This window comes from Dipodomys merriami, unplaced genomic scaffold, assembly GCF_024711535.1.
Source record: "Dipodomys merriami isolate MVZ:Mamm:240054 unplaced genomic scaffold, mDipMer1.0.p SCAF_121, whole genome shotgun sequence".
NCBI lineage: Eukaryota > Metazoa > Chordata > Mammalia > Rodentia > Heteromyidae > Dipodomys > Dipodomys merriami.
This window is the reverse complement of record NW_027202505.1, coordinates 3,192,356-3,206,615: the sequence shown is the minus strand read 5'-3', so window position 1 is coordinate 3,206,615 and position 14,260 is coordinate 3,192,356. Positions and strand designations below refer to the sequence as shown.

Below are 14,260 nucleotides of genomic sequence, written 5' to 3'. Positions count from 1 at the left end.
CTAAAAGTTATTGACCCTTACCTCCATGCCAGATTTGCTTGGGCAGATTCCTATTTCTCAATTGTGGATTCTCACTATGCATTTTCTTTGAGGAAAAATCATTCACTTCTGTTGGCAATGGTCTCTGCTAAGTAGGTACAGTAATTGCTTACAGTCAGGCCCTACTGGCTCACACCACTAATCCTAGCTACTAGGAGGGCTGATATGGGAAGATTGTAGTATGAGGTCAGCCCTGAAAAAACAACTCACCATGCCCTTTCTCAATCCACAGCTGCTTGAGTACCCCATGATTGCTATACTAAGCTACATGGGAGGCTGAGATTGAAATGACTATAGTTCCAAGCCAGCTGGACAGAAAAATGTCAATGAGACTCCAGACTCCATCTCAGAGGAAGGAAGCTGTGCATGGTAGCACACAGCTGTCATTCCAGCAATGAAAAGAAGTCTAAAATAGGAGGATCACAGTTTGGGTGCATGTTGAAAAAGGAAGGGAGACCCCATTTCAAAAATAACTAGTGATCACTGAATACCAGTGACTCATGCCTGTAATTCTAGCTACTCAGGAGATCTGAAGGATCATGGGCTGAAGCCAGCTTAGGCAGGAAAGTCCATAAAACTCTATCTCCAATTAACCAGCAAAATACAGTAGAGCTCAAAGTTGTGAACAAATAAGCATAAGCAAGAACGTGGCACCAGGCAAGCAAAAAACAGGGCTGAAGATGTGGTTCAGTGGTAGAGAAACTGCTCAGCATGCACAAGGCCCTAGATTTGATCCTCAATATCATTCCCTCCCCCAAAAAGAGGAGAGGAGACTCAAAGATGGCTCAGAGGTCATAGTTGGCCAGTTAAAGACAGGGTCTGGGTAAATAGGAGTTCAGAAAATTGTTTTCTCAATTTTTGTATACACTGAAATTTTTCCATAATAATAATTAAAAAAAAAAAAAAGGTTGTGCTGGGTGCCAGTGGCTCATGCCTGTAATCCTAGCTACTCAGAAGGCTGAGATCTGAGGATCATGGTTCAAACCCAGCCAAGGAAGGAAAGTCCATGAGATTCTTATCTCCAATTAACTACCAGAAAACCAGAAATGGCGCTGTGGCTCAAGTGGTAGAGCACTTGCCCTAAGCTAAAAAGCTCAGGAACAGCACCCAGGCCCAGGGTTCAAATCCCGGGACCGACAAAAAATGGTTTTTAAAAAGAAGCATGAGACTGGGCACCAGTGGCTCATGCCTATAATCCTAGCTACTCAGGAGGCTGAGCTCTAAGGATCACAATTTGAAGCCAGCCCAGGCAGAAAAGTCCCAGTGAGACTCTTATCTCCAATTAACCACTTAAAAACTGGAAGTGATACTGATGCTTAAGTGATAGCCTTTAGCACAAAGGCTCAGGGACAACACCAGGCCCTGAGTTCAAGCCTCACAACTGAAAAAAAAAAAAAAAGGAGAAGTAGGAGATGACACAGGTAGAAGCTGAAAGTAAAATTGTGTTGTTCACTCTCTACTCTATAACTGGACACAGAATAATCTAGGAAGTACTCTCAGGCTCTTAGATCTAAAACCTACAAGGTCAAGCACTCCCAGAGCAGAGATTGTATCTTCTAAGCACTAGACTCAATGTTCTCAAGAAATAACCTTTGAAAACTTCCCCTAGAACTTTTCAAAAGTATTCTGGCGAAGCCCAACTTTCCTGCTTGGCCTATAAACACTCTGCCTCCACAAATCACCCCTGTAGCCTCTTGCCACTACAAGGGACTCTACTTCCCGTTCCAAACTACTGTGTTGAGCAATCCAGCTATTGAAATAGCTTCTGGGTGGCAGAGCAATGCCTGTATCTTGGCAGCCTGTGTGCTTGGGTTTCCCTCCTGAATGTCAGATGTGAAGCTACTGTTTTTTCACTTTGAAAGGGGCAAGGAACACTTTATGTTTTCTTCCCTTTCATCTCAATTTGTTCAATTTGTTCCAGAACTTTTTTTTTTTGTAGTATTGGGGATTGAATTCAGGACCTTGTGCTTTCTAGGCATACAATCTCCCACGTGAGCGACATCTCCAACCTACCACCACACCCAGGCATTGGCTGAAAGAGTCTCACAAATTTCTTTTTGCCCAGGCTGACCACAAACAAAGCTGATTCAATTTTCACCATGTGACTAAGATTATAGGCTTGAGCCATTGTGCCTGCTTGGTCTGATCACTATTTTTTTTGTATGTAAGAACTGGGGCTTGAACTCAGGGCCTCACACTCTGATGTGGATTTTTCAGGCAAGGCTGGTGTTCCACCACTTGAGCCACACTTCCATTTCTAGCTTTTTGCTGGTTAGTTGGAGATAAGAGTCTTTCAAATTTGTCTGATCAGGCTGGCTTCCAACAGCAGTTCCTGATCTCGGCCTCCTGAGGAGCTAGGATTATAGATATGAGTCATTGGTGCCCAATGATCAGATTTTTTTTAATCAGCTAAGAAGGGATTTTTAACTTCAACTGTAGTGATGTTGGACTAGATAATTATTGGTGGCAGGGGCACAGGTTATGCATCACAAAATGGCCTGTTGCATTGGGTCTCTAGTCACTGGATGCCTGTAACAAATTTGTATCAAAACTGTCTCTGACATTGCTTATTTTCCAGGGAGTCAAAATTGCTTATGGTTGAGAACCACCAACCTAAAAGATATTGCATAAACATGACCAATATTGTCCTAGCCAAAAACAAGACAATTATACTTTGTTTCCACATACACTGCCAGACAACATACAAATTAGTAAATATGACTATTTAACAAATATTTCATCCTAAGCCAGAAAGACATAAAGAAACAAGGGGGAAAATAAACATAACATTTGCAATTATATTTTCTCTGCCTTTGTGATTTCCTGCATAAATCTTATTTGCTTCCCCAAAATTATCCTGTTTTCCAGTCAATGTGGTCATCCAAACTTCCCTCCCCTACACTCTTGGAACACCACACAATCCAAGCTTAAGTTGGAAAGAAGGGCTCTCTGTTGCTTTCTCAGGGTTCCCTGTGACCAGCCTTGGCTTTCCAACATGTGTTTAACTGGGGTGACTAAAGATCGGACTCCCCTATATGGACATTTTCCAGCAAAGTCAGGAAAAAAAAACAACAACAAAACAAAATGCTGCCAATGGGTCCTGTTGGTCCATTTGCAAAATGGACCATTTCACTGTATAACCACCACATAAATGTAACAGCCTTTCACAGCCAAACTTCTCCAAGGCCAGGGTACCTACTTCTATCTTTCAAAATGTGGGGTGGGAAGGATCATTGGATTCACAGTCTACTTCTCTGGCCTCCACTGTACCTCTGAGTTCAGATGAATTCTCAATTCCCAACACAATAGAGACCCTCAACAAAGCATTAAACCAGAGGAGTTAACCAGAGGCAGTTAAACCAGGCACAGGAATCCTGCTATTCTTTATTGGACAGAGGGAGTTACCCACTCTATTAAATGGCATACTCCCTTTTGGAAAAGAAAGACAATCTGTGTTCATGGTTACATTAACCATGAGCTAGTCCACAGCGTGGAGGAATATGCCTACAAAATATATCTATTCTGGACTCCTCAGCTCCAACCCAAGCCCCCATCCTCTAAGGTCCCCAGGAAATGCCCACATTCTGATGGTTTGGGCAGGCAGTTACTGGTTGCGGATGGTTCCTTCTTCTGAACCCATCCCATGCCACTGGCTGTCTCAGTTTGGATCATTTCCTCTTAGATTCTGGCATAGGCCTCCTAACTGGCCACCCTGGCTTTGAATTTCCTCCCTAATCTCAATTTCACACTGATAATGGATGGTCTTTTAAGACGACAGCCAGAATAGCCCAGCACCTTTTTGTTGTTTCCCATTCCCTACCACTGAATACAGTCCTATCAACTCCAATGCACAGATGTAGAAAGTAGATCTGATGTTCACCTGGAAATGTCCATGTAGGAGCAGGATGAGCATGGGTGCCCAAATGTGGGGGCAGATGATGGAGGGACTGGAGGGAGAAATGGGCAAACTAAAAGTCTTTTAATGCTTCCTTCTACTTTGAACTGTGATTCTCCAAAACTCAGCCTCCTGAGTAGCTAGGATTATAGGCCTTGATTCACCCCCCTACACACCCACACAAACTTCCTTCTAAGTCTAACTTGAGTTGCCATGGTTTTGGTAACTCCTTGGTCTTTAGTTAAGGCCTTGCTATCATCCAACCTAAGCTTCTTGCCAAGTTATGCAAAATAGTCCCTTACAAATGCCTCTGAAAATCAGCACTGGTGGCTCAGACCTGTAATCCTAGCTACTCAGAAAGCTGAGATCTGAGGATTGTGGTTCAAAGCCAGCACAGGCAAGAAAGTCTTATCTCCAATTAACTACCAGAAAAACCAGAGATGGCACTGTAGCACAGAGTGATAGAGTGCTAGTCTTGTGCAAAAGAACTCAGTGACAGCACCCAGGCCCAGAGTTCAAGCCCCATGTCATACATACATACATACATATATACATACATACATACATACATGCTTTATATATGGTACTGAATGTGATTACCCCACTTCTTTTTGTGTGTGTGTGTGTGGTCCTGGGGCTTGAACTCTGGGCCTGGGTGCTGTTCCTGAGCTCTTCAGCTCAAGGCTAGTACTCTACCACTTGAGCCATTGCGCCACTTCCCATTTTTTGGTGCTTTACTGGAGATAAGAGTCTCATGGACTTTCCTGCCTAGGCTAGCTTTGAACCATGACCCTCAGATCTCAGCCTCCTGAGTAGCTAGGATTACAGGCGTGAGTCACCAGCGCCGGGCTACCTCACTTCTTTCATGTCTTTTCTCAGTTTTTTTGGCAGTACTAGGGATTGAACTCATGTACCACACTGCTAGACCAGTGTTCTACCATTTGAACCATACTTCCCATTATTTGAAATAGGGTCTCGTGAACTGCAATCCTCTTACCTGAGCTTTCCTCTGTCATTGGCTATAACAGGCTCAAGGCCACCATACCCAGACACTGAGTAAGATGAAGACTCATGAACTTTTATGTACAGGATGGGCTGAAACTACAATCTACAAATCTCTATCTCCCAAGTCACTGGGTGAGCTACTGCCAGTGCTAAAACTTTTTTTAAAAAATTACAAGAATAATATTTGATACAATAAAATTAGATGAAGTTTGTCAACAACTGCAATTCCTCTGTGTAGTTACTAGTAGAAAGAGTATACAGCTTCCTGCTCACTTTCCTGGACACATACACACATGCACACACACACACACACACACACACACACACACACACACACACACACACACAGAGCATATTTCATATGCCATCTTATTCCATGCCTTAGAAGGTTATTTAATTCTCATATACACTTTCTTACCTCTCCAGATCCTAAGGATGGTAAGGCTAGGTAGTTCATCTGCTTTAATGACTGTCATTTCGTCAGAAAGGAAATGGAAAGGAAAAAGATTTCTTCATCAAAATCACATATGATACCTGTAATTCTAGCCACTCAGGATGCTGAGATCTAGAGGATCAAGATGCAAGGCCAGCCCAGGAAGAAAAGTTCACTAGATTCCATATCCAAAACAAATAGCCCAAACAAGTCTGGAAGGCATGGCTCAAGTGACAGAGCCTCAGCCAAGCAAGCATGAAGCCCAGAGTTCAAACTCCAGTACTGCAATAAAAGAAATAAATAAAAATAAGATCACAATGAGATCACAATGAGAACTCCTAACTGGATACTTGGTATGGATTGGAAAACATCAGGTAAAAATAAATACTTACCAAAAGAACAATCTACAAATTTAGCACCTCATACTGGTTAAGGACTTGGACTCTGGACTCAAGCTATCTATGTAAAAGTCTGGCTGCCATTTGTTATTAGGCCACTGGGCCTCTACCTCCCTGCCTAAAACCTGGTGTGAAAATAGTTCCTTCTTATAGGTGAGTTCTGAAAATAGTATCTGTAAATCACTCAGAACAAGGCCTGGTACATTTATTAATGAAATATACTGCAATCACCTTTGTAATTCTAATATAACTCCCTATATATAACTAATACCTTCCTTTGTAAAATGTAGGCTGCTAAATCAAAACTGTAGATTGTGAATTTGGAATGTTATCCAAGAAAAAAAACAAGTATGATGCATAAACTCATATGATATCACTACAAAATACTGAAGTGACCTACTCATTGAAACCATTGTAATAGTGCAGGAGAAAAGCCCTCATAAAGGCCTCATAGATCAAACCCATTGTAATACCCACTGCACCAAAGAATTTTTTTAAGCCTCTGGCAGTAATTACCTAAGTAAAGTGGGCTGCAAATCTGTTAGATAATTGTTTTTGCCCTAATAATATTTCTAGTAAATCACTGCTTCTATACTAAAAGTATTGGTGTTACAGAACTGGCATACTAATAATAAGATTATTATAGAAGCACTATTAAAATGAAGTAGATATTATTAAAGATTCAACAAGACGACAGCATCTAACTACAAAGATTTTAAGCTGTATTGTGTAACAGATAGATGAAAGTGTCATTATAAACCACTTTTGGAGGCTGTCCCTATGCCTGTCCAAAAACCACAGGTAGCAAGAGGTAGGTCTTCAGACTAAATGAGGAAAGAGTAATGCTTATTTAGTTCCATACAATTCTAGTGGGAAGATAAGGAGAAACAGAGAGCCAAGGTTTTCTGCACAATCAGGGTAACCTGGTAGAGCAGACACGCATCCAAACTTATTTAGGCTTCAATTGTTTACCTTAACTGCTTCATCAGCAAAGCACTCAGTAAAGCCCTCATGCCTATGCTTAGGTGAAAAAAAGAAAACTGCACTAAATTGAAGACCCTCACCAAACAACCTAATTAAACCAAAGCAAAAAAAAGGCTTTGCCAGTAATACCTAAGTCCACTCAAGCAACCATCAGGTACCAAATAGCTGTCCTCACAGCACCTTGGCCAATGCATCTCTTACCACAGAGCCTTCTGCCTCAGTTCTTAAAGAGTTGCTGAACATCATGAGCCACACGTTTCAAATGATCTATTTTGCTTTCCCACCTTGTTGATTAATTAACTAATCAGGGACGGCAAAGCATCTCACAAACATAAAGTGTCAGGAAAAATGCTAAGTAAATTCGCCTACCTGGTCTAAATGACAATGCTAAATTAAGACAGGGAAGAAGACAGCCTGGGCTGTCCCCCAGATTGCTGCAATCCGGGGGTTGCTAGCCTCGAGGCCGAGTGACCCGGGCACCCCCCAGCACCAGATCAAGGCTCTCTGCAGGACATCCGTCAGCGAAACCTGGACCTGAACCACCCCAGGGCAAAGCCAACACTGCTGGAGGGACGCATGCTCCTCCGAGGCTCAGCCCACACCGTCTCCCCGCATCTCCAGGATGTCAACAAACCCAGGTCACAAAGTGAAACTTTCCCGGCCCCCGCGGCGGCACCTGATCTGGGTCCCCGCCTGGACGCGCGGCAGGAGGACAGGTGTGGGGCTGGATGGGGACCCCCGCCCTCAGTGCCTCAGATTGTGTAATCTGAGCCCGGGAGGGGCTGCGCCGAATCAGATCCCCACGCCGGTGGGGACGCCAGGTCGGCCAGGGATCCTGGAGGCAGACGGAGCGATTAAGAAAGTGGGGAGCCCGGGAGGGGGGGACCAGAGGGAGGGCTGTGGTCCCGCCCCCCGGGACCGCCCCTAGGAGGCGAGGGGAGCCAAGGCGATGACACAGCCCGGAGGGGGCGCCCGCGCGACGGACAGATCCCGAGGAAGGAGACGCGATGGCTCGACAGCCGCAGCTAGCCTTACCTGCGCGCCAGGCCTGGACACGAGAAGCGGCTCGGGATGCCCGGAGGCAAGTGATGGACCGTATCGCCGGCGGCCACCCGGGCCACGAGGTGCAAGGAACCGCGGCAGCGGCGGCAACTGGCTCGGACTGACAGCCCCAGGCCCCGCCTCCAGACCTCTGGCCCCGCCCCCTCCGCTACCGCGCGTCTGGCCCCGCCTACTCCACCCACCGCCGGGGTCAAGTTCGGTCCATCGGCAAGGAGGGCGGGGGTTCTCGTCTCCGATTGGTCCAGGAGACACGCGCCCCACCCACTCTCCGCCCCTTCCTTGGCCGGGTAGCAGCGCGTGCGCGGTGGCTCGGAGGGCAGCAGTTAGAGCGCGGGCCTTGGTGGCTGCGGCTTGCTGGTACCCGAGCTTCGTCCGTCCCCCGCGACGGCTCGGCTCTGAGCCCTGGATGTCCTGAGAAGCCCGGAGTCAGGCTCACTCACTCCGCGGCGGATGGACCTTATTCACAGGTGATCCATCTGCGGAAAGACACCAGCCTCTCACCGGGAGAGACCTCGCCAGCGCCAGCGGGGAGCCGGTTGCACGGGTCAGGGCTGCGCTCTCCGCTCGCTGCCCCCGCTCCCTGGCCCCAAAGCGGCCAGGGTGTGGAGAAGGCCCGCTGTGCGTGAGGCAGAGCTGGGGTCTCGCATTGTAACGACTGAGTGATGCTAAAGAAAGTAACCCTGCTCTCTTGCAGCACCGCTCTCCTCCTCTCCGTCCTCGGCACCGGCTCCCTGGATGACCACCAACACAGACCCAGCATTTCTCCGTGATGTATGTCCAAGAGAATGGCTACACAAGTCCTTGTAGGCAGATGTACACAGCAGCATATTCACAAGGAAAAGGGGGGTGGGGAGAGAACCAAGGCAGTGCCCATTGATTCGTGAATAGATTAGCAAATTATGGTTTCTCTGTGCAATGTTCCTAAAACAGGATTCGAACTCAAGGCCTTCCACTTGATAGGTGTGAAGGAGCGTTAAGCCAGACTCCAGCCCTTCTTTACACTGGTTATTTTAAATAAAGGGTCTTGCTTCTTTCCCCAGACTGGTGTGAACCATGATCCTCCTATTTTAAATTTCCCTATGCAGTTAGAAATGACAGGCCTGGCCCCACAGTGCTGGGCTTATTCCATTGAAATAGAATGTCTTTGACTTTTCTGTCCAGGCTGACCTGGGACCCTCTCAGTTCTCCAATCTCGGCCTTCCAGGTAGGTGGGATTGCAGGCATGAGCCACTGGTGTCCAGCTACAAAAGGAAGTTTTGATGCACACCACAATATGAATGAACCTAAAAAGCATGCTGAGTGAAAGGAGCCAGTCACAAAAGACTACAAAGTGTGTTATTGAATTTACATGAAATACCCAAAGTGGGCAAATCCATAAAGATTGGAAATAGTCTAATGGTTTTCAGCAGTTGAAGAGAAGGAATGAGAAATGACTACTAAATTGGTATATAGTTTGAGGACTTATGGTTTGGATCTTAAATGCCCCCTCACCCCCACACACACATAGTTAGTTCATGTGTTGAAAACTTGGTCCTTCACTGATGATGAAAGGTGGTAGAACCTTCAGGAAGTGGGCCTAGTGGGAAGAAGTAAAGTCCTTCTGGACATGTCCTTGGAGGGCATTGGAACCTTTGTCTGCTCCTCCTTTCCTCTTCCTAGCCACCATCACTCAAGGTGCTTTGCTACACCATGCACTCTACACCACGTCTGGCTTCATGACAGGCCCAAAGTGACAGGGCCAAATGACCATAGACTAAAAGCTCTGTAATCACTGAGACACAGTAATTCTTATCTCTTGTTTTTCCTGGGTACTTTGTACAGCAACAGAACAAGGACTAACAAGGAAATTTGGTACTGAGAACTTCAGTTGTTGCTGATGTTACTGGAATTACTTTGCAGGAGAAGTTTGGAGAGAGAAGACTAGAAAAAAATCTAGAATGCTGTAAGTGGAGCTTGGTGGGTTCTGGTGGGTTCTAAAAGTAGTGTTAATAGGAATGTAGATAGTAAAGACTCTGGAAGTTTCAGATGCCATCAAGGACAAGGTTGGGAATTGGACTAAAGGCCATTCTGACTACATTCTAGCAAGGAACTTGGTTAGCTTCTGTCTCCCTTAAACCTCAGACTCGTTTGTGTTGTGGAAGAAATTTCAAGCAGGTGGCATGGGTATTATTGACTGCTGTTAGCCAGATTTATGGTGAGAATCAGGAACACCAAAGTCACACAGAAAGAATTGCGGTTTTGCCATATGTGAAATCACTGCTATGGAGGGTGCGGCTTTAGAGAGAGGGGCACTGTTAAAAAGAAGCCGTGTGTTTTGCCTAATAGATAAAAGATAACGAAGATGGCATCACAGGAATTGTGCAGGCCTCGTCTATCCCAGCTTTATAGACTTTTGAATAAGGAGAAAACACTGGGTTACTCTGCTAATACAAATCACCTAGAGAATTGTTTCTCAGGATTCATTTCCCTGCATTCAACAGTCCATGCACTGAGAGGTTGCTACAGGCATGACCCGACATGCCCAGCTACAGTTCGATATTATGGCAGATATTGGTATCATCCATATGATGCTCATATTGCAGACAGGTTGAGTGCAAGATGTATTGGCTCATAGAGGCTTCCGCTGATATTTCAAAGGAAGCCTGGGAAGCCAAGTTGGAGACCCTGCATGTTGCCATAGAGAGGGTGATGTGTGAAAGTGGTAAGGGTGAAGCCAAAAGCACAATGAAGACCCTAGAAAGTTGGAGATGTCCAGAAATATAGAATGCTTGCTGAGGAAATCTGCCAGCAGCCAGCAAAGCCTACCTGAGAAGATACATGGGCTACAGCCGGCAAGACCTCACAGCCAGGACTTACTGAATCCTTTAGAGCCCACATGATACCACCATGTTCCCCATCACTGAGCATCAAGTGGCAGGATTTCCCTGCTGAATTTTGGGCCTGCTTTAGTCTGATCCTTTCTATGTCCCTATTATTCCCTTTGGGAGTGGTTGGGTTTTTGTTTTTTTAACCCAGTGTCATTGTGTGTTGGAAGCATATAAGTTTTGATATTTTTATAGGCACTCACAACTCAAGAGTTCTCTCTGAGTCACAGAGGACACATTGGACTAGATTTTTGGGGCAATGATAGAGTAAAGACTTTGGGGACTCTTGGGAGATTTTGCATTATGACATGACCATAAGCCTGTGGGGGCTAGGAGCAGAATGTTATGGTTTGAATACAAAATGTCTCCCAAAGGCTCGTGTGTTAAAGGACTAAGCCTGAGTGTGCTGTTGGGAGGTAGTGGAAACTTCCTGACTGAAGGAAGCAAGTCATTTGGGTTATGCCCTTAACCAATGTATTGGAGACTGCATACACTCTCCCTCCCCCTGCCCCTTCCCTCTTCCTCCCTTCCCCACCCATCTCTCCCTCTGCTTCCTGGCTGCCATGATGTGAGCAGCGTTTCTCTCCCACGTGCTTCCACAATGATGCATTGTTCCCAAAGGCAAAGGCCGTGACCATAGACTCCAGAACCATAGCCAAAATACACCTTCCTTTTTTTTCAGGCTCATATAACTTTATTAACATTAATCTAGCAAATAATTGACCTAACAGACAATTGAAAATAGAGACTAGCTCTCTTGAAGTGCAAGGGTTAAAAACTTATTTTTAAAAGCTAACATATTGACTTGGGTTATTCCACTAGATCAAAAATAGGCCACATACTGACACTGCATTCCCCTCATGCACTGTTCATTTAAAGGTATTAAAATATGTAGATTCCATATTAACCCCCAGATCACAAATTTAATGTTCTGTGTATCAAATATCCACCTCATGTGTACTATGAAAATTATATGCATCATTAAGCCAAAAGTAAATAATCAACAGTAATAAGCTGCACATTTCCATATGGATGGATGTCAGTATATCTAAATAGGAACTAAATGTCAATCCTACCTATATTTAAAAAAAATAGACTGGCTTTTCCAATTTTGCATACCTATTGTTCTAAGGAGAGGTATGTAGGATTTAAGATTTTATGATCAACTGACAGGAAAAAATCAGTTGTTCCTGCAGTATCTCATTAACATCTGATTGTATATTTAGTTTATATTACTTACTAGACATTGTAAATCTATCTAAAAGTGTATAATTGTTCTGAGATGGTTCCAATGTTAACCCTATAATCTATCAGGTAAAAAACAATGTGATGGAGAAGAATAGTTAATCAGCATGACTACAAATATGCTCACTTTTAGAGAAACAATCTGGTCATCCAGGAAAAGAAAAAGAAAAAGAAAAAATGGCTAAAAACAGAAACACTCCCATATAGGATACTTATCTGGCCAAAACATACAGGTTCAGTCAGAATTGTCTGATCAAGGTTAAAGTTAGGCCACATTTAAACAGCCTATAAACTTCCAGACCAACCTTTCCAGGCAGCATAACTGGTCCACTTCTTCTCAAAGTAGCATGGTACTGTCCTACCAACCTAAACCCAGAATCTGAAGTTAAACCAAAAGAGCAAATGGGATAAAAAGGGAACAAATGTATAAACTCTTAGCATATTCTTATTGCTGTGTTAAGTTTGGAAGATGAGCACATCTACCACAACAGTATTGTTCCCGGTAGCAGACTAGGCACAGTGGTAATTAGAAAATAGACTATTAGAAAAGCAAAATCACATTTCAAAATCTACACTAAACCTGCATCCAAAGGCATCTGATATGCCAGTAATATGCTGGATTTTTTTAGTTCTATGGTACAGCTTTGCAATGGGCTCCCTTGGGCCTGGCTCACATCCTGCCTGTTGAGGGGGAATATGCTACACAGAGCTATGATGGTGTCTACTGACTGGCAAAAATCCACAGATGTTCCAGGTTATTCATACCAGGATCATTCCTTGTGTAATGTTTAAGGTAAATGAAGATAAACTGGTTTCTTGGCCACTAGTTAAAATTTCCTTTAAAAGTCCATGGGTTTCGTGTACAGTTCTATCACAGTTGGTCCAGGTTTTATTTCATCCATCACCATGAAAGCAAAACACTTGGTGCTGGCAAACCTTTTGTAGGCTTGTAGTGTTAAAATTCAAAGAAGATAGCTGTACCTTTGGTTAATGTTTCAACATGCTTCTGGAGCTCAGTATCCACACTAAAATGGGCATAGATGGTTTCTTGAAGCCAAATGGATATCTTGCACAGGAGTTAAATCTATGCCATCCCAATCTTTTATGCTAACTGTAATATAGGGATCAATCCACTGTCCAGCATCTTTCAGGCCAATTTTCTCAATTCTGGTTCTGATGGCAATCTGGGTAACAAAGTATCAGGAACTTGAGCAGGAAAAGGATCAGGACACCCTGCTCCGCTACCACTTTCTCCATCTTCAAATTCCCAATTCTCTTCTTCACCCAGAGCTAAAATTCTTCTTAATGGTACAGGCTGAATGTCACAAAGGAATTCTTTACTACAGGTAAGAATATTCTTTAGTATTGGTTCCAGCATCTTCAAGTCCTCCGGTTTAAATTCTTCCTGGGACTGAATGGACTAGAAGGCTGTGCTTGCCAATTCCAAGCAGGTTGTGATTCTGCCTGTGGTTTTCTTTTGTTGTTCTATGAATTCTGAATGTGTTGTGCTTAGGCCTCTTTTTTGCAGATGTCTTGCTAATATTTGGTGCTCATCTATCACCTGTACTAGTGGTTTCCAGGAGTCAAAGTTTCTCCCCAAACTGGTTCGCCAATGCTGCAGCAGACTCCAAGTCCCATCCAGCCCCCTATAAGCAAGGCCCTGTTCTAGAGCGCCATCCCCGCCCCCCCCACCCCCCAGCTGGCATGGACATTGACAGGAGCTGCCCAAATCCATTTGCTGCCACAGCCAAATTTTTAACCTTTTAAGTTATTTATTCCAACTATTTTGTCACAGCAACAGAGGCTGCTGAAGCACTTTTAGCTAAAATTTGTATCCTAGGTAGGACCATCTAAAGACTGGAGATGGCTGGGTGTCAGTGGCTCACGCTTGTAATCCTAGCTACTTAGGAGGCTGAGATCTAAGGATCTTGGTTCAAAGCCAACACACATAGAAAAGTCCATGAGACTCTTACCTCCAATTAACTACCAAAAAGCCAGAAGTGGAGTTGTGGCTCAAGTGTAGATTGCTGTCCTTGAACAGTGATCAAGGCCTTGAGTTCTAACACACACACACACACACACACACACACACACACACACACACACACACACACACGCACACGCACACACACACACAGAGCGCTTGCATGAAAAATAGATTGGAGGTGTTTGGACCTGATACTTCCCAATAGAAAACTGCCTGCTGATTCTTGCTCTTTCTCTCCATGTAATTTCCCTCTAGACTTTTGGTTCTTCAGATTTTCTTTAGTTTTCTGACTGATCCTCTCTGTCCAATAGAACTTAAGAATCTATGGAACCATAGAATCAGATACAG

At 44.4% G+C, this 14,260-nt stretch overlaps 1 protein-coding gene and 1 pseudogene across 4 annotated transcripts in view; both read right to left on the bottom strand.

The window, feature by feature from the left end:
- The window catches only part of Hivep3 (HIVEP zinc finger 3), a 405,958-nt gene extending 398,029 nt beyond the window's left edge, over window positions 1-7,929 (bottom strand). For all 4 annotated transcript variants that reach the window (XM_070017191.1, XM_070017193.1, XM_070017194.1 and 1 more), the window contains exon 1: window positions 7,790-7,929. The gene's annotated coding sequence lies outside the window, so the exon portion shown is untranslated. The remainder of the gene's footprint in view (window positions 1-7,789) is intronic.
- Window positions 7,930-12,695: 4,766 nt separating this feature from the next.
- Window positions 12,696-13,660, bottom strand: LOC138823583 (axin interactor, dorsalization-associated protein-like; annotated as a pseudogene).
- Between the last annotated feature and the right edge of the window lie 600 nt (window positions 13,661-14,260).